Raw genomic sequence first — 20,569 nt, 5'->3', positions numbered from 1 at the left:
TGGTGTCTTGCATTGTCGCTTGGGCTTGGGTGCAGTGGCAAGATCTTGGCTCACTGCAACCTCCACCTCCCGGGTTCAAGCAATTCTCTTGCCTCAGCCTCCCGAGTAGCTGGGATTGCAGGTGCCTGCCACCAGGCTCAGCTAATTTTTGTATTTGTGGTAGAGACAGTTTTTCACCATGTTAGCCAGGCTGCTCTGGAACTCAGGAACTCCTGACCTCATGATCCGCCCACCTTGGCCTCCCAAAGTGCTGGGATTACAGGCATGAGCCACCGTGCCAGGCCTAAAACCCCGTGTTTACTAAAAAAAACAAAAATTAGCTGGGTGTGGTGGTAGGTGCCTATAATCCCAGTTACTCGGGAGGCTGACACAGGAGAATCACTTGAACCCGGGAGGCAGAGGTTGCAGTAATCAGAGATGGTACCACAGCAGTCCAGCCGGGCTACAGAGCAACACAGTGTCTCCAAAAAAACAAAAAACAACACCAAAAAACCCCTCAGATATCCAGATAAGAGGATACAGATGTATCCACTGTCATAAATTCTTCACCATGCTACAAGAGGGGAACTGACATTTTGGTGAATCTTTGTAAACCATCAATTTATCTATCATACTTTTATTTCACCAGTAGCATTGACAAAGCTAAGTCCTACAATTCCATTTGAAATTACCCTTAAAAAGAACAGACCTTTAAAACCTACTACACTCACTCTGGGGAAGGAATAAATATGAATTTTTAGCAAATTATATACGTCATTTTACCTTGCTACTTTGGAAATAGTACCTTTATCTTTCAAGCTGTACTGACAACATGTATCTTATAGTCAATGAAAAACTGAAAGTCAAATAAGCGGACAAGCCTTATCAAGGTAACAAACTCAGGGAGAGGCATTGCTGACTCCAACACAGACCTTTCTAAGTGTCACGGCAGGCCATTCTATTCCTCGGGACACCCATCCTGTTCAGTAAAGCACTCAGTGACCACCTAGGAGGCACTGGCACTGCTCTTTGCCCTCCTGTGTGCCTTAAGTGCATTTTCATATTCAGGTTCTTGCACATCCTCTCTGGGGTGGGTTTCCTTGTCCTTTGGGACAATTTTTCTCTCTTCGCAAGTCTGAGACAATCTAGAAAGCAGAAATCATTTCTGCCTTTTCCTCTCAATATCAGCATCCCATTTGCGGATCGTCAATGTGTCTCCGAGGAATAAAAGCTCCGGCTGGAGGAACAGTTTCAATAACCTAGCTTTAATGACATTACGTTGTATTGTCCATTCATTTTAATGTCCTAAAATTTTAATAACCCTAAGGGGTCACCATTTTAGATGAAACTATACCAGGAGATTCCTCTAAGGCCAAGAGCATCCAGCTGCTCCCATGAGAGACTCTACCCCCTACCTCGGGCTGTCCTTGGGGATGAGATGACCCTGGGGCTGATACTCACTAGACCCTCCAATAGACATGGCCACAGTGGGTATCCTGGGTCATCCCCAGACAGTTCTAAAATGCCAGGACTAGGAAAAGACAGGAGGGTGGCTGAGGACACAACACCCTGTAAAGTTTTCACGGGGAGACCTCAACCTAAAGACATTTTGGTAATATGTGCACTTAGGAAAGATGAAAAGAAGAGAGGCACAAAGATTTTTTTTTACAGTAGAGTGTCAGATAATTTATTCTCCACTTTCCTCTCATATAAAATGTTTGGAAACAGAAAAATATTTTGGCCAAGGTGGCTCACGCCTGTATTCCCAGCGCTTTAGGAGGCCGAGGTGGGTGATCAGTTAAGGTCAGAAGTTCAAAACCAACCTAACCAACATGGCAAAACTCTGTCTCTACTAAAAATACAAAAATTAGCTGGACGTGGTGGTGGGCGCTTATAAGCCCAGCTACTTGGGAGGCTGAGGCAGGAGAATCGCTTGAACCCGGGAGTCAGAGGTTGCAGTGAGCTGAGACTGTGCCATTGCACTCCAGCTTGGTGACAGGGCGAGACTCTGTCTCAACAACAACAACAACAACAACAGCAACAACATAAAAAAATATATATATATTAAAAAACTATAAATTTAAAATTACTACATGTAGATAGTATTTGAAGTCATGGGACTGACTGTAGGTAGAAACAAGAGAAGGCAAGGAAAGTTTTTATATTTATATTTATATATATTACATAAAATTAATATACATAATTATAATATATAAATATATAATATAGGCTGTGCACAGTGGCTTACACCTGCAATCCCAGCAATTTGGGAGGCTGAGGTGGGCAGATCAGCTGAGGTCAGGAGTTCAAGACTAGCCTGACCAACATGGAGAAACCCCATCTCTACTAAAGATACAAAAATTAGCCAGGCGTGGTGGTGCTTGTCTGTAATCACAGCTACTCAGGAGACTGAAGCAGGAAAATCACTTGAACCCAGGAGGCGGAGGTTGCGGTGAGCCCAGATTGTGTCATTGCACTCTAGCCTGGGTGACAAGGGTTAAACTCTATATCAAAATAAATAAATAAATAAATAAATAAAACAAGAAATAGATATTTATGTCTAAATATATAATTATAATACATAAATGTGTATATATACATTTATTATAAATTTATTAATATATGAAATATATTTATTTCTGAGACAGGGTCTGGCTCTGTCACCCAGGCTGGAGTGCAGTGACACTATCAGAGCTCATTGGAGTCTTGAACAGATGGCTCAAGCGATCCTCCCATCTCAGCCTCCTGAGTGGCTAGGATTGCATGCACACACCACCATGCGTAGCTAATTTTAAAATTTTTTGTAGAGACAGGGTCTTCCTTTTTTGCCTAAGCTGGTCTTGAACTCCTGCGCTCAAGTGATCTTCCTGCCTCAGGCTTCCAATGTGTTAGACGTGGGCCACTGCATCTGGTCTAATGCATTTTTTAATTTGCGAGTTTATATTATTTAATATTTTTAAGTACTGAATGTGTTGAACAACCAAGTTGCAGAATTCCCACACAATGGACGGTCAGCTGTCATGTCCTGGTTCAAATTGTCCCAGCACACCAAGGCTAGAAACCTTTCAGCCAACTTCCACTTATGTCTCCCGGGGCAGGACAATGTCACTAGGCCAATCCCCACTAAGAGGGACTCTGGAAAGGCAAGAAACTATTCTGTTCTCTATAATGGAATGTGACCAAAGAGAAGGCAGCTGGGAGGACCAGCTGGGCCCTCCAACCAGCAGCATGCACCATTGACTAACTGCCCTAGAGCTACACCGTGCTGGGCATTTGGGGCACTGTTATGAGCAAGAGTTTCCATTTTTCTTCTCATGGAACCTTCATGCTAGTGGTAAGAGACAATTTTTTTTTTTTTTTTTTTTGAGACAGAGTTTTGTTCTTGTCACTCAGGCTGGAGTGCAATGGTGTAATCTCAGCTCACTGCAACCTCTGCCTCCTGGATTCAAGCAATTCTCCTGCCTCAGCCTTCCGAGTAGCTGGGATTACAGGATTGCACCACCACATCTAGCAAATTTTTGTATTTTTAGTAGAGATGGGGTTTCACCATGTTGGCCAGGCTGGTCTGGAACTCCTGAGCCACTGCACCCAGTCAAGAGGGAGATTTTAAATCAATAAGTATAATTGTGATGAATGCCAGAAAGCAGAATGTGTGTGATGGGGAGGGGACTTAAGTTATTGTCTCATATTTTAACACTTTCATAGGCAATAACTAAAAACTTAGAAGCTTAAAACAACACACACCTTTAAGCCAATTTTGGCAAGCTAGGAGTTGAGCACATTTTAGCGGGTCGTGTGCTTGGGATCTCACGCTAAGCAGCTGGGCTGCATCCTCATCTGAGGCTACATCAGGGCAGAATCCATTTCCAGGTCCGCCGAGGTTATTGGCCGAATTCATTTCCTCGGACCCGCTTGGCAAGGGCCCAGCTTTTTGCTTCCTTGCCTACGGGGCCCTCCAAAGGTCCTTTCTCAGCACAGCATCTCCCTCCTGCAGCGCCTGCAGGCGGAACCGTTCTCTCTAGTGTGCGAAGGTGATGCACTGTGACAGTGACATCCCATTGCTTTCGCCAGGCTCTATGGGTTAGAAGCCAGTCACCGGTTTTGCTCGTACCCAAGGTCAGGAAGATTATGCAAGGGCATAGGTCACTGGGGGGTGGTCAGCCACTTTAGGGTGTGGCTGCCACCACTGAATTTGGTGAGACTTTAAGGGTTGGTAGGAGTTGGTCAAGTACAGGGGTGAGGGTGTGTCAGGCAGGGGTGAGGGCATGGAGGGGGATGCAGAGGCCTGCACCCTGGAATGTCCTTTCACTCCCTGAGGTTTTGTTCTCCTGATCCCTGAGTACATCCCAGAACACGGTGGGGCCCTAGCAGGGGAGAGGTAGGGAAGCATGTGTTGTTCATCCGGGGACCTTGTTAGGCAAATCAGATTAAGGAACAGGCTTTCAGTGGTGGGTGCAAGCTTGGGAGTGATGAGTGTGCAGGTGTGTGTGGGAAGAGCGATGGGGATGGGGTCAGCCCCAGCCACCAAGAAGACTTTAACTGCATCCACCCATCCCAGCAGCCTCCCTGGGTGAGTGCCTTCAGGGTGCAGGTCCTGTTTTACACATGGAATTGAATCAGAGTGGGACACTGCCTTGCCTTAGAGAGGTCACACTTCTTCTCCTTCTTCTTCTTCTGCTTTTTTTTTTTTTTTTTTTTTTTTAATTTGCAACAGATTCTCACTCTGTTGCCCAGGCTGGAGTGCAGTGGTGTGACCTTGGCTCACTGCAACCTCTGCCTCCCAGGTTCGAGCAATTTTCCTGCCTCAGCCTCCTCGGTAGGGTAGCTGGGATGATAGGCACGCATTACCATGGCTGGCTAATTGTTGTATTTTAGTTTCACCATATTGGCCAGGCTAGTCCCAGTCTCCTGGCCTCAAGCGATCTGCCTGCCTCAGCCTCTCAAAGTGCTGTGACTACAGGCGTGAGCCACCACTCCGGGCAAAAGGTCACAATTCATGCCACGTGGGTGGCAGCCACTCAGACAGCACCCCTGCCGGCACTGGGAGTGAGGGGTGCTCAGTGTCCTAGGAAGGCAGAGGGCTGCATGAGAGGTTCTGGGAGGAAGGACTGGAGGAGGATTTGAGATTTTCACCTGAGCAGCTGGGTGGATGGAGGGGCTGTTCACAGAGAATCACAAGAATGTGAATGAGCAGGTTAGGGCACTAATAAAGCACTCTGTTTCGGCCTGTGGAAAATTTGAGATGCTTCCCTGCGTCCAGCTGGAGCTTTGGGAAAGGTCAGGGCTGGGCATCTGATGGGATGGAGGTCTCTGGCAGGCAGCAGAGCATGTGGATGGTTTGTGAAGCCCGGAAGGGCATGAGATTTCCTGTGGCAGTGCCCACTGCAAATGGAAGGGCATTTGGCCTGAGTCCAGACATATACAAGTTGGGCAGAGAAGGGGGTGGGTCCCTGGGACCCACCGAGGAGCAGCTATGGGAGTACAGGGAAACCAAGGGTGTGGGGTCACATGAAGCAGGGAGCTCAAATAAGATGAGGAAAGAGGTTTTAAAGACGATCAGGTCTGGGGACAGTGGTTCATGCCTGTAATCCCAACACTTTGGGAGGCTGAGGCGAGAGGATAGCCTGAGGCCAGGAGTTTGAGACCAGCCTGGGCAACATAGGGAGACCCCATTTCTATAAATAAATAAATACCATTGGTACTTGGCATTTCAGGCGGGGAACAGCAAACACATGAAAGCTCTGTGGCAGGAAAGGGAAGTGATTAGTGCTCGCTCCTGGTTCGTTTATCAGACCTTAAAGAGATGCAGAGACATTTCAGGTACTCCTTGGCCGAGCTCCTTCAGGGAAGGCCTAGGTTCGCCTCTACTTCCCATCTATTAATTTTTTTTTTTTTTTTCGAGACGGAGTCTCATTCTGTCGCCCAGGCTGGAGCACATGCAGTGGCACCATCTCAGCTCACTGCAACCTCTACCTCCCTGGTTCAAACGATTTCTCCTGCCTCAGCCTTCCCAGTAGCTGCAACCACAGATACGCGCCACCACGATCGGCTAAGTTTCTGTATTTTTAGCAGAGATGGGGTTTCATCTTGTTGGCCAGGCTGGTTTCGAACTCCTGGCCTCAAGTAATCCACCTGCCTCGGCCCCACAAAGTGCTGGGATTACAGGCGCCAGCCACCGCGCCCGGCCCTACTTCACTCCTAACACCCACCATACGTGCTTCCAAATGTTTGCTGAATGACAAGGTGAACGAGTGAATGGGACTACGTGACTTCGGGCAGCAGGCAATCCTATTCCTTGGACCTCAGTTTCCCTTTTTGTAAAGCAAGCCTGTCTCTCGCTCTCTGTCCTAAAAGCCTGAGTTCTGGGCTTGAGATGAGCGCGTCCTGTACAGTAGACTCCAGGTGGACGTTGAGCTGGGTCTTCCAGGAGGCCAGGATCCGGCCAGCTCTTGGGTCCGGTCCTCCCGCGGTACCCCGCACGCCCAGTCCCAGCGCCGCCCCGCCCAACCTCCCTTTGTTCCCCCAGGCCCCACCTTCTCCGCGCAGCTGGCTCCCCCTTGGCCGGGGGGCGGGCCCTGGGCGCCTGGCTCCGCTGGGGGCGGGGCGGGGCGGCGGGAGGCGGGCAGGGCCGTGTGCACCTGCAGGGTGTGTTTCCGGGCCGCAGCCCCGCGCCAGCTGCAGCTCCTTGATCCGAGCCGGATCCTGAGCGGGCAACACGGGCTGAAGCGGCGCGGCGGCGGCCCCGCCCTGGGGCTCCATTGTTGAGGCTGCGGTGGCTCTGTCGGCTGCTCAGCTGCGCTCCAGTCGGCCCAGGCGCCGCGGCGAGGAGCTAGGGCTGCGAGGCGGCGGCCTGAGGTGAGACGGCGCCATGGGCGACGGGGTCTCCAGACCGGGTGGGCGTCTCTGCCCCGGGTGTGGCGGCTCCGAGCTCGGCTCCGCAGGGTCCGAGCTCCGCTCCGCAGGGTCCGAGGTCGGGATCCGGGGTCCTTGCGCCTGGGCTTTGTCTCGGCCCCGTGTGGCACCGGGGGCTTCGCGCCTGCTGCGATACCGCGTGGGCCCGCGCGGGGAGTCCCGGTTGCCCTGCGGGTGGGGGCCGGTCCCCACTGCTCCCCGGCTCCCCGCGTCTGCCGCGGAGTGGACTGCATGGACCCGGGCGCGGGCTTCTGCCCCGTACCCCGCAGGGTGGCTGGTCCCCGCGTGCGGCAGAGGGGGCCCTGCGAGGACCCACTCGTGGGGCGGGGTACGGGTCACCGCGAGTGGGAGACTCCGCCGCCCTCCCCGCCCTCCCCGCCTTCCCTCGCAGCGAGACTGCTTCGCCAACTCACTGAGGGGACTGCGTGGAGGTTGCAGTGAGTGAAATGGCTGCAGTGCACCCCAGCCTGGGCCATAGAGTGAGACTTCCTCTCAAAACAAAAACAAAAACAATGTACTGGGTCTACCTCCGGCTCTGGAATTTTCCTGGAAGGCCTTCTCTTCTGGGCTTCATTTTTCTCACTTTTGAGGATCGTAAACTACATAATTTCCAAGAATTTTTGCCCTACAGCTTTAATTCTTTCAAGCAAATACAGCAGAGAAAAATTCTCTTCCCCGCAATGGTGTAAATAATGGACGCCTTTGAAAATGTGGATTCTAAAGTGGAAGTTCTTTTTCTTCTTCCCCTTTGTTTCCTTTTAAACGAGTTTAGTTACATGAGTATATACTTTATCTCAGACTTAAGGACAAGTATCTATGATGAAAACTTAAGTAACTTTTTGGCAATATCTTGCATATTCTTCACAATTGTGTTTTATGTGCAGCATCTTCCCTATATCCAGTTGATTTGTTTTTTTCTCATTAATGGAGTTGTTGAGCTCAGAACTTTTCAGGAGCATTTTGTTGATCTTTTAAGTGTCATGTGAAATATGTTCCAATTTAACATTTTATTTTGTTGACTAAAATGGGAGTAAATGGAAACTTGAGAGTGCCTTGAGTAGATGTACTTGGCTTGTGTAATGGTTTGAAGCATAGTTGAAAATTACCACTTGTTGCCAGGTGTGGTGGCTCACACCTGTAATCCCAACACTTGGGGAGGGCAAGACAGGCAGATCACGAGGTTAGAAGATGGCTAATCTGGCTCATACAGTGAAACCCCGTCTTCACTAAAAATACCCCGTCTCCACTAAAAATACAAAAACTTAGCTGAGTGTGGTGGCACACGCCTGTAGTCCCAGCTACTCGGGAGGCTGAGGCAGGGGAATCACTTGAACCCGGGAGGTGGAGGTTGCAGTGAGCGGAGATTGCACCACTGCACTCCAGCCTGGGCGACAGAGTGAGACTCCATCTCAAAAAAAAAAAAAAAAAAAAAAAAAAAAAAATGCACTTGTAAAAAATTGCATCACATGTTGAATGACCTATAAAGGAGCTACAATTCTCTAAGGTATATGGTAATTAATTCTTTAAAATAGGCCGGTTGCTGTGGTTTACACCTGTAATGCCAGCGCTTTGGGAGGCTGAGGAGCGAGGATCACTTGAGCCCAAGATTAGAAGCTGCAGTGAGCTATAATCATGCCACTGCACTCCAGTCTGTGTGACGGAGTGAAACCCTTTCTCTAAAAAATAAAAAGGTAAATAAATAATTTAAAAATAAAATACTAAGCTCCTTTCCAATTTACCTGTTTGGTAAGGTGGGAATTTGATGTGTTTGAGTTTCTTAAAACCATGTGTCTCTGTAGAAAGGAGACACAATTTTCTCTGCTATTCCTAGTTATTTGGATGATTATAGGGATTAAAAATAGACATTTGGTCAAGTCTTGAGCTACTGAATTACAATTTTTGCTTCACTCAGTAGGATTTTGCCTTTATTTTGATTTGCATTCTTAGATTAGGAAAATATCTTTGTTATATGCCCCATACACTTTGTTCTTTTGGGGAATCTGATCTTAGGAGAGGGCTTCAAAACGCGACCAGATTTTCTTTATTGTTTTCTAGATTTTATTAATGTCTTAATAAAACTTAACTAGTTAATGCTGCTTCTATGTCGAAGTATTTTTCATTTAGAGTAGGCTTGATTTTTATATGGATTAAATGAAAGGAAGTCTCTCACGGAAGGGGACATATGGGTATGGAGAAGACAGAGGGTGTGTGTGTGTATATATATATATATATTTTTTTGTTGTTGTTGTTGTTGTTGTTTGTTTGTTTGTTTGTTTTGGAGACAGAGTTTTGCTCTGTTGCCCAGGCTGGAGTACAGTGGCAGGATCTCGGATCACTGCAAGCTCCGCCTCCTGGGTTCACTCCATTCTCCTACCTCAGCCTCCCAAACAGCTGGGACTATAGGGGCCTCCCACCACGCCTGGCTAATTTTTTGTATTTTCAGTAGAAACAGGATTTCACTGTGCTAGCCAGGAAGGTCTCCATCTCCTGACTTCGTGATCTGCCCGCCTCAGCCTTCCAGAGTGCTGGGGATTACAGGTGTGAGCCACTGCCTGTGGCCGACAGAGGATTTATTTCTGAGCTCTATATTTCAGAGTTCTTTTCTCTAGCCCTGGCCTGGGTCCCAAACAGGGAACTTAATTCACTCTATCACTGAAGTATACTCTTGCTTTGATGCCATTGGTATGTTGTCCTAGAGATTTGCTGTGGCTGCTAGGAGTGTTTCAGAGTTAAGAACTGATGCAACCTCTCTTTTGTCAGATTTTGAGTCTATAAACCATCTTGTTTCCTTTAGCGTTATCTCCCTGGAACTGGAAGGTCAGAGATTAAGTTTTCTTAGATTATAAGTCTCAGCCTTTGCTATCTACCTTCGTCTGTCTCCCATATCACCTGCTGTTTTTTTCCCCGTTTTTCATTTTAATGTTTTTATTGGATAGGTGTCTATTATTGCAGGCTACCTCAAAACATTTTTGGATATTGACAGGATATCAGTATGAATAATATGTAAAAGATAACTTATTCTAGTTCTTTTGAGCAGAGGATTTGGTTTCGATATGTGGCCCTATTAAAGCTTTTGTTAAGCCCAAGTACTTGCTGAACTTCAGTTCCCTTACCTATAAATGGAGTTAGTTGTTAGTAATACCTGTTCTGCCTAACTCAGGAGATTGTTTTGAGGATCAAACGAAATTATGAATGTAATGGAATTTTGTAAATTTTAAATGAAATATTGTATTACCTAAGATTTTTTTTTAAACGCCATATTAAGAATGGAATGAATCTGGGTTTTCCTTTGAAATCTCAAATGTTTAATGTACAGAGAAGTTTTAATGTGTCTGTTGGGGAGCTTCATTAGGATTGTTTTCTATCTTTAATTGGCCAGTATTGTTTTATATGTTAGCATTTTTGGGGAACATCAAAATTTGTGTTTCAGTTATCATTAATATTTTACAAAGTTATTGAATGTGCGTGATTAGTCTTTAACAATCTCTTCAATTATTTACATTCCCATGTAAAAAAAAAATGCAGTAATGAAGGTTCATGTAAATAACATTCCCATGCCTTAATGAAGCATAATTTCTTGACATTGCAGTTTCTAAGTGCCCTGTCTTGAGGTTGGGAAGGCTAAAGGGCAGTCAGACGTCAAGGTCAGCAAAGCGTCACCTTTGACATTTGAAATCCAGCAGCAGGTATCACAGTGAACCCCATCCCAGCAACCAGGAAGTTTCTCTGTCCTGCCTCTCCTCCAGCCACCTCAGAATCTGTGTCTGCGGTGTTGGTCCTGCTTTCCTCTCTCTCCTCTGCCTTTTCTTTCTCTTCACCAACTTCTACCGAGTGCCTCTGATGTCCCAGACAGTGGCAGTGGGAGTACGAAGGCTAATAAACCCGGCCCTGGTCCTCAAAGAATTGATGTTTTCTGTGCAGATATTAAGTGACACTGTCATACATAGTGTTGACAAACATTGATACAGATTTCCTGTGAAGTGCAGAAGCACCATCCTAGAAGCAGAGATGCAGAGGCAGCACTGGTGACTCACACATGGAGAGCTGGAGTTCTTGGTCTAGTGGGATAAACTGACTTGGACATCATTTCAGTGCAGCGGAGTGAGTGCTGGGACGGGCTCCCTCGGGGCATCTGGGGCTGGGTTTGTCTGGTGTTTAGTCTCCTGCCTGGTACTTAGAGTTTGTCAGTAAGATGAGCATTGGGAGGTTTCTAAGTGAAAGGAAAGTCAATCACTTACCTGAAACTTAAAATTTGTAGGTGTTCTGGGCCATTTATAATTCACTGAATCTGTTTTGTCAGAACAAGTCTATCATCTATTGTTTTGGATGGAGTGTGGCCAGCCCTGCCTTGCGATGTGAGGAAATCAGTAAACACTTGTCAAGTGTCAACACCGTGCCAGACACTCTTCTAGGGGTTTCCACGTAAATCACTATTCATTTCTGTTGCTGCTTTACCACATTTCCACAAATTTTGTGGCTTAAAATAATTGAAATTGTATCATCTCACAGTTTTTTGGGGCACCCACTGTTCTGACGTGGGTGTCACCGGGCAAAAATCATAATGTGGGCTGAGCTGCATTCCTCACTGGAGAATTGTTTCCAAGCGCTTTTGGCCAAATATAGTTCCTTGTGGTTGCAGGACTGAGGTGTCTGTTCCCTTGCTGGCCATCTGTTGAGGGCTGCCCTCAGCTCCTGAGGCCTCTATCTGGTCTTTGCACGTGGTCCCATCAGCTCAGGACTAGCTAACCCAGGGACCTGGTCAGGCTCTTCAGTTCCCCTGTGTGCATTTCTCTTCTTGCACTTGGAGAAAGTTCTATGCCCTATTTTAAAATATTTTTTTGAGATGGAGTCTCACACTGTTGCCCAGGCTGGAGTGCAGTAGCATGATCTCAGCTCACTGCAACCTCTACCTCTCGGGTTTAAGTGATTCTCCTGCTTCAGCCTCCTGAGTAGCTGGGACTACAGGTGCCCACCAGGATGTCCAACTAATTTTTGTATTTTTAGTAGAGATGGGGTTTCACCATTTTAGCCAGGATGGTCTCCATCTCTTAATCTCATGATCTGCCTGCCTTAGTCTCCCAAAGTCCGGAGATTACAGGTGTGAGCCACCTCGCCTGGCCAGTTCTATGCTCTTAGAGGCTCATAGGATTAGATTGGACCTCCCTGGATAGCCCAAGATACTCCTCCTAAGGACTTTGGCAAAGCCCTTTTGCTGCGTGATATAGTCACAGGTCTCGCGGGTTGGAATCTCCCACCACAGTTACCAATCCACTTACTACAGCAGCCTGGGAGGTGCTTTTCATTACCTCTGGTTAACAGATACCAATTTTTTTTTTTTTTTCAAATTGGCAGGAACATGAAGATCCTTCTTTTTTTTTTTGAGACGGAGTCTCATCCTCTTGCCCGGGCTGAAGTGTAGTGGTGCAGTCTTGGCTCACCACAACTTCCACCTCCCGGGTTCAGGCAGTTCTCCTGCCTCAGCCTCCTAAGTAGCTGGGACCACAGGCACGTGCCACCAAGCCTGGCTAATTTTTTTATTTTTAGTACAGACAGGGTTTCAGTATGTTGACCAGGCTGGTCACAAACTCCTGACCTCGTGATCCGCCCACCTTGGCCTCCCAAAGTGCTGGGATTACAGGCGTGAGCGACCACACCCAGCCATGAAGATCCTTCTTAAATGAAAAAACCGTTCCTCTGACTTGATGTGAGGCTGTTGGTGAGACTGATAGCAGTGGAGACAGGTCCATCAGAAATGGAGCTAAACTTTGTGTTCTGGAGTATTTTGATGGCCTGCCCTGATCATGTAAGTTTTGCTAAGAAGTCATTAGAGTAATTCCTCTACTGGAAGAAACACCCATATGGGGAATTTGGGACCTTGCCTTTTCAAGTTTTACACAAAGGACTCTTCATAGTCGCAAAGTACATGATTCCAGGTCCATTTCTAGAATGGAAACAGCTGCATCCACCCAACAGCGATTCACATTCCTGAGTTTGAGAGAATCCGATTGTCTCAGGCTGAAGCCAAAAGCCCAATAAACAATGTTTGTACCTTTATTCATAGTTAGGAATTAGGTGCATCCTGTGGTCAAGAAAACAACTGATGGTGGTCACCAAGTAGTTTAAGACCAAGCAGGACCTCATTTTATCATGTAGGTGTTTTTGATTTTCTTAACGAAATTTTTATTTTCCTGTGCAATAAATGACAAGCTCTGACTTGAAATAAATTTCCTTTAATAAACCAGAATCTAGGGCCGGGCGCGGTGGCTCACGCCTGTAATCCCAGACTTTGGGAGACCGAGCAGGGTGGATCACGAGGTCAGTAGATTGAGACCATCCTGGCTTTGGGGAAACCCTACCTCTACTAAAAATACAAAAAATTAGCCGGGCATGGTGGCGGGCTCCTGTAGCCCCAGGTACTCGGAAGGCTGAGGCAGGAAAATGGCGTGAACCTGGGAGGCAGAGCTTGCAGTGAGCGGAGATCACGCCACTGCACTCCAGCCTGGGCGACAAAGTGAGACTCTGTCTCAAAAAAAGGAAAAAAAAAAAAAAACAACCCAGAATCTATAATCCTAAGGTTTTTAACCTGGCTTTCAGAACTTTATGAAGTCCCCAAAATCCTGTGCAACAATTTTGTGTGTATGCATCCATGTGTGTTTATGGGGAGACGATTTATAGCTCTCCATAGTTTTTCAAAGTGGTTGGATTACAAAAAATTTTAGAATACACCACTTTGGCCTGGTGTGGTGGCTCACACCTGTAATTCTAGCACTTAGGGAGGCTGAGGCAGTAGGATCCACTGAGGTCAGCAGTTTAAGACCAGCAACATAGTGAGACCTCCACCTCTACCAAAAAAAAAAAAAAGAAAAGAAAAAAAAGAAAGAATGCTGGGCGTGGTGGTGCACACCTGTGGTTCTAGCTGCTCGAGAGTTGATCACCTGATCCCAATAATTTGAGGCTGTAGTAAGTTAGAATTACACCACCGCACTCTAGCCCAGGCAACAGAGCAAGACCCTCTCTCAAACAAAAACACAAAACCATATCACTTAATATACTATTGTTGTTGGTCAAGTATCAGATTTTGTTTAAAAACTAAAAACTTTTTTTTTTTTTTTTTTTTTTTGAGATGGAGTCTCGCTCTGTTGCCCAGGCTGGAGTGCAGTGGCATGGTCTCAGCTCACTGCAAGCTCCGCCTTCCAGGTTCACACCATTCTCCTGCCTCAACCTCCTGAGTAGCTGGGACTACAGGCACCTGCCACCACGCCCGGCTAATATTTTGTATTTCTAGTAGAGACGGGGTTTCACCGTGTTAGCCAGGATGGTCTTGATCTCCTGACCTCGTGATCCGCCCACCTTGGCTTCCCAAAGTGCTGGGATTACAGGTAAATGCTCATTTTTAGCAAAGTTGTACAGACCTACAGCTCTAAGAGTCAGAAATTAACAAGGCTTAGGACAAAACCCAGCAATCCCCTACCTTACCCTTCTCCACTCTGATCCCTGGTCCCTGGAGGTTACTGTGTTTATGTTTTAGCTCGTTCTTCCAGATTGTGTGAAAGACAGGGAGATGTCTTACTGTGGAAGACAAAGATTCAGGCTGCTTACCTTCCCCGCTCCTCCAGTTCCCCATGTTTTTCTCCCCCATCCTCTCAGTATAATTATTGTGATAGTGAGGCCAGCCACAGTGGCTCGTCACTTATCCCAGATTTTTGGGAGGCCGAGGCGGGGAGATCACTTGAGGCCAGGAGTTGAAGGCCAGCCTGGCCAACACAGTGAAACCCCATCTCTACTAAAAAATACAAAAATTAGTCAGTTGTAGTGTTGCACACCTATAGTTCCAGCTACTCAGGAGGATGAGGCACAAGAATTGCTTGAACCTGAGAGGTGGAGGTTGCAGTGAGCTGAGATCGCACCATAAGCTGAGATCGCACCACTGCACTCCAACCTGGGCAACAGAGGTAGACTCTGTCTCAAAAAAAATTATTGTGATAGTGGGATACATAGTACAATAGTGTATATATTTAGTATTCTTCCTGGTTTTTGGCCCACAGCTTCTAAAACCCTTGTAATTTCCTGAGTGATAGGAACATCATTGGTTATAATATTTGGTCTTAGGTTTCAATACCTGATACAAGAGCTTCTAAGACTTTTGGAATCTCTGGGGTGATAGGAGTGTCTTTTGTATGATAATGAGATGACAGGTGGCTTCGGCCCCTAGACAGGTTCAGGATCAGGGTTGGTTGCCAGAAAGATGAGTCATGATTATAGAGTTGGACACGTCAGCCCCACCCCTACCTCTGGGAGGGGAGACGAGACAGGCTGGAGATTGAGCTAGTCACGGGTAGCCAATGACTTAATCATGTTGATGTTATGAAAACTCCATAAAACCCTCTAAACACTGGGTTTGGGGAGCTTCTGGTTTGGTGAAGTCATTTGGTGCTGGGAAGGTGGCACTTCCAGGGACGGCATGGGAGCCCCGACCTCTCTGCCCCGTGGTGTGCCCTGTGCCTCTCTTGCATTTGGCTGTTCCCGTGTTCTCTTCTTTGTAATAAACCAATAAGAGTAAGTAACTGCCAAGCACTTTGCGTCTGTCACCTCACTTACTTTTTCAGCAACACTGTGTGGCAGATAATGTCCTCATTTTGCCGGTGACAAAATGAGACTGATGCATTGAGTAACTTGCTCAAGATCACATAATAAGTGGAATTCAAGCTCTGACTCCGAAGCCTGTGCTTTTAACTGGCATGCTGCATACGCGGCCTCTTTATTTGTTAGGAGTTTCGGTGTCTCTAGGGCCTGACACCAAGTTGACCGTTGTGGCCTAGAGCTGTTATAACGGAGCTTTTAGCGGCCCTGCTGAGAACAGAGCCAGCACCTCCGGATTGGCAGGGCAGGGGCTGTTCCTGCTGGGAGCTGCAGGTCACTCCCTGTAGCCCTTGGCTGATCTTGCTCATCCACTCCATCCCTCATTCAGTAGTTCCTGAGTGCGGCCTCTGTGCGGAGGAGAAGGAGGCAGCCTTCCAGCCCAGGTGGGGCCTGCAGGTACACACAGGGAGATGCAGCTGCGCACTGAGCTGGCTGTAGGCTGGGACAGCGTGGCTCCAGAGGTGGCAATAGAATGCTCTGGGACTGCAGAGGGAACACGTGCTTGTGAAAGGGAGGAAGGGGCAGGCACCGCAGAGGAGGTGTACTTGAGTTAGACTTTGAGGGAGGAGTTGGATTTCCACAGTGGAACCGAGCAGCTGAGGCTTTCTCAGCAGCTGAAGATTACAGCCAGCCAGCCTCAAATGTTCAGCTTTTCCTGAATTCCCTTTTTTAAGACAGTGCAGTAAGTTTTCCACAGAGATAAAGCGGTCACCTCCATGTCATTCATGTTCTGCGAATCCTGTGTGTAGTTTTCGATGCTTAGCAGATGGGAGCAACCTGGGCCATAAAAGAAGAGCCTGTGTGTCCACTTGTTTGGACATCAGTCAGGTGTGGCACAGGGCAGTGATCACTGCCTTCCCCTGAGGAACTCAGTTGTACTTTTATGTGGAGAGGACAAAGAAAGCTGTTGTACAGGGGGCAGGAGACATTTCACCTGTAAAGCAAGGCACAAAATACATAGTCTGTGCCCTGCATGAGAAACCTAGCAGAACTGTGTGCTGATTCCCACCCCTGCCTCCCCTCCTGAGAGCGAACCGTCCATTGTACCATGGCGGAGGGCATTTCAGAAGCCTCTGCAATCGGAGTGATCTGTTACTTGCCCATTGAGCCTTAGGGGCAGCAACCAGGTGGTGTGGCTGAAACACAGGCCTTGGCCAGACGTGGTTGGTCATGTTGGTTCTGCCACTGATTGTGAATTACAAAACCTTGGAGAAGTCATTGTCTTTGTCTGTGCCTCTCCTGTAAGATGGGGAACACTGTGGCCATTGCAGAAAAGCAGATAGGTGGAGCGAGTATGAAGTGCTTTGTGTGTGTGTGTCATACGGTGAATGAAATGGCACTGATTGACATTATTGATAGTAATAACAGGTTTAATTCAGGAATAAAACTGGTAAAGTAGGCCAGGTGCGGTGACTCACGCGTGTAATCCCAGCATTTTGGGAGGCCAAGGCGGGCGTATCATGAGGTCAGGAGTTTGAGACCAGCCTGGCCAGTACGGTGAAACCCCATCTTTACTAAAAATACAAAAATTAGCTGGGTGTGGTGGTAGTCCTGGGTGCGCCTGTAGTCCTAGCTACTTGAGAGGCTGAAGCAGGAGAATCGTTTGAACCCTGGAGGTGGAGGTTTCAGTGAGCCGAGATGGTGTCACTGCACTCCAGCCTGGGTAGAGAGTGAAACGCTGTCTCAAAAAAAAAAAAAACCTGGTAAAGTATTTTACCCAGCCTAGGTACATGTGGTAGAGCCGAATGAAAGCTTAGTAAAAGATGACTTGAGAACTAGCCCAGCAGAGGAATCAGGCGGGATGTGTTGTTACTGAGTAAGTGAAATTTGCACCTGCTTTCTCCCAGGCTTTGCTGAGTTGTGTACAACAGAGAGGTCAGGTGTTGGGGGCAGTGGACCGGTTGAAGAATGCATTGCTATTATGTGAGGAACATTGGGCTTTGAAAAAGCAGAACTGGATCCACGTTCTTGCCTGGTGACTCTAACTATCATCTAGTTTGTAAAGGGGATTGCAGTTCACTGAAAAATTCTTATGACAGTGGGGAAAGGATTGGGGCGTCTGCATTGGTGTGTGTAATATAGGTCAGATGAAAGAGCATTTAGGCTGGAGGGAGACTTTTCATCTCTATAACTTTCACAGAACAATTCCATCTTCCATGATGTGAAGATTTTTGAGTCAAAACTACACTGTTCTGCTATGTGTGTTGGGGCAAATTTATACATACAATTTGCTTAAATATTTCAGATGATACAAGAATATACGTGTAGCATAAAAAGCTGAAATTTGCATTCCCCCTTCTCTAGAAGTAACCATTGTGAATAGTTAAGTCTGCATTCCAGCTATTTTGTGTATTATAAATACGCTGTGAATACATGAGTGTATATATACATATACGTTACAGAAACACATTTTTAGAGATGGAATATTGCTGTGTTGCCCATACTAGTCTCAAACTCCTGGGCTCAAGTGATCCTCTCGCCTCAGCCTCCCAAAGTTTTGGAATTACAGGCATGAGCCACCGTGCATGGCCTGCATGAATATATTTACTAATTGCTAAGTTACTCTGTTCAATACGTGTATTGAAGTCCCCCATGTGCCAAGCATTGTTCTGAATACCTTATATGCACGAATTCACTTAACTTTGAGAGCAGCTCTATTATTGTGGCCCTTTTACAGTGAGGAAACGGAACCACAGAGAGGCTGGGGACGTTGTCTAACATCACACAGCCAGCGCTGTTGGAATTGAGGATGGAACCCAGACAGCTGGCTTCAGATCTCTTAGCTCTTATCATAGATGGCACACCCAAACCTTAGGGCCGCCTCCCAAGCCTTGCGTGAGCTCTGCCTGAGCTCTGCGAGAGCTGTGTATGTGAGGCTTCTTTCCTCTTTAAGAACACAAGTCTTGGAATTGTCCCAGACCCTGGTAGGACCCCTTGAGGACCAAAATCAGGGATTCTTCCAGCCTGCCCCAAGGCCGGATCTCTGATTTAGCTACTTGGAAGGTAGACGTGGAAGAGAGTAATTTTGCCAGAACAAAAAGTCAGGATGGCTGGGCTGACTCGGCCAGATGCGGTGGCTCATGTCTGTAATCCCAGCACTTTGGGAGGCCGTGGCAGGTGGATCACCTGAGGTCGGGAGTTCGAGAGCAGCCTGGCCAACAAGTAGAAACTCCGTCTCTACTAAAAATATAAAAATTAGCTGGGCGTGGTGGTGGGCGCCTGTAACCCCAGCTACCAGGGAGGCTGAGCCAGGAGAATTGTTTGAACCTGGGAGGCAGAGGTGGCAGTGAGCTAAGATTGCACCACTCCACTCCAGCGTTGGTGACAGAGTGAGACTCCATCTCAAAAAAAAAAAATGAAAAGAGGGAAAGGGAATGGCTGGGCTGGCTCATTCTAGGGAAGAGACCCTACAGCAGCCGTAGGACCTTGGCCACTTGGGTGGAAAAGAAGGAAGGAAAAACTTCACCTAGGGCGGTGACCTGGACTGCAGAAACCACACTAAACAGTCCACGTCCTGGAGCCTGGCCACCCCGTTTGCTTCTCTTCTCCTTGGGTAGCGGGTGTGGGGAGCTTTCTACCCTGGAGGCTGAGCAGCGCAGCTTCTAATGAGGGTAGGCGTTTGTCTGTCCCTGGGAATACAGACAGCATTCTCATAACCAGCCCAAATCCTCCTGAACAGCTTTTTGTAGGGCGGGGCGGGGCAGAAGGTCATTTTGACTCATAGGTACCTTTTCCACTTTCGCTGCTGATAACTGTGTTACAGGTTAAAATTTTGTTTTTGATACTGAAGAGGGCTTAAGAGAGTGAGCTATTATGGCACATCTAAGTCTGCTAAAATAGAACCACGGGGTAGTGTAGGAAAATCTCTTCTAAATTATGGATCATACATGGTGAACGTTAGAAGCCATGTGTACCTAAGTTGAAAAATGAAAACATGTCTTGTATTTGGGTGACCCTGGTAAGTCTGGATCCCACTGTGCCTTGTGTGAACACCAGTTGCTGAGGTATAGGGATCAACAGGCTTTTTCTGGACATCTTGTGCTTCTCCCTTGGGGTAAAGTGGGGCGGTAGTAGGAGCGCACAGCTGTTGGGCCCCTAATATTTGTCAGCTGTTTTACATGTGGGATTCCATTGAATGCAATCTTAGAGGTAAAATTATTTTACTGAAGATGAAGATAGAGGCTTAGACAAGTTAAGAAAATTGTTCAAGGTCCCGTTTTTTTTTTTTTTTTTGAAACAGAGTTTTGCTCTTCTTGTCCAGGCTGGAGTGCAATGGCGCGATCTCGGCTCACCACAACCTCTGCTTCCCAGGTTCAAGTGATTCTCCTGCCTCAGCCTCCAGAGTAGCTGGGAAGACAGGCATGTGCCACCACGCCAGGCTGATTTCGTATTTTTAGTAGGGATGGGGTTTTTCCATGTTGGTTAGGCTGGTCTTGAACTCCCAGCCTTGGGTGATCCGCCCAACTCAGCCTCCCAAAGTGCTGGGATTACAGGTGTGAGCCACCACACCTGGCCAAGGCCATGTAATTTAAGTGGAAAAATGAAGTACTTGATGAACTCAGAAGTTTGACTTCAAGGCCCTTGATCTTTCCATAACACGTGGTTCCTTCCCTGGTTGGTGGGGAGTGACTGAGGAACTCAAGGAAGCTGTGTTTTGTGGAAAGAGGACCTGAGGGGTGTACGGTCTTTCCAGGCTTGGAATCTGCCATGTTGGGCTTCTGAATTGTATAGCTTGGCCATATGGAGAGAAGCCCCTCATTTAAGACTTATTCTTTGGGGGAAATAAAGGAAGACTGCCCACATGAGACAGGCAGAGGCAACTTTCTCAGAGCTGCTGTGGCAATGGAGTCGACACCGTCACTTGCGTGTGGCAGAGACTGACATGGCAGTGAGTGGCGGATGAGGAGTGGGGAAGCTTCAGGATGGAAAAGAACGGCTCCCAGTGGAGGCTGTTTTGGGGGCTGTAGGCGGCTGTGCAGAAGTGGGGTGTTTTATGTGATTGGTTAGGGGCATATATGGCTTTCTCTGAATTATCCTA

The 20,569-nt window shown here is 47.3% G+C and overlaps 1 protein-coding gene across 4 annotated transcripts in view; it reads left to right on the top strand.

Moving 5' to 3' along the window:
• The first annotated feature begins 6,626 nt into the window (after nt 1-6,626).
• Nucleotides 6,627-20,569, top strand: part of LOC141407557 (SH3 domain and tetratricopeptide repeat-containing protein 1-like) — a 51,720-nt gene continuing 37,777 nt past the window's right edge. For all 4 annotated transcript variants that reach the window (XM_074000288.1, XM_074000287.1, XM_074000289.1 and 1 more), the window contains exon 1: nt 6,627-6,834. The gene's annotated coding sequence lies outside the window, so the exon portion shown is untranslated. The remainder of the gene's footprint in view (nt 6,835-20,569) is intronic.

This window comes from Macaca fascicularis, chromosome 8 (assembly GCF_037993035.2).
Source record: "Macaca fascicularis isolate 582-1 chromosome 8, T2T-MFA8v1.1".
Taxonomy (NCBI): domain Eukaryota; kingdom Metazoa; phylum Chordata; class Mammalia; order Primates; family Cercopithecidae; genus Macaca; species Macaca fascicularis.
The sequence above is the reverse complement of the archived record's forward strand: the minus strand, read 5'-3'. Positions and strand labels throughout refer to the sequence as shown.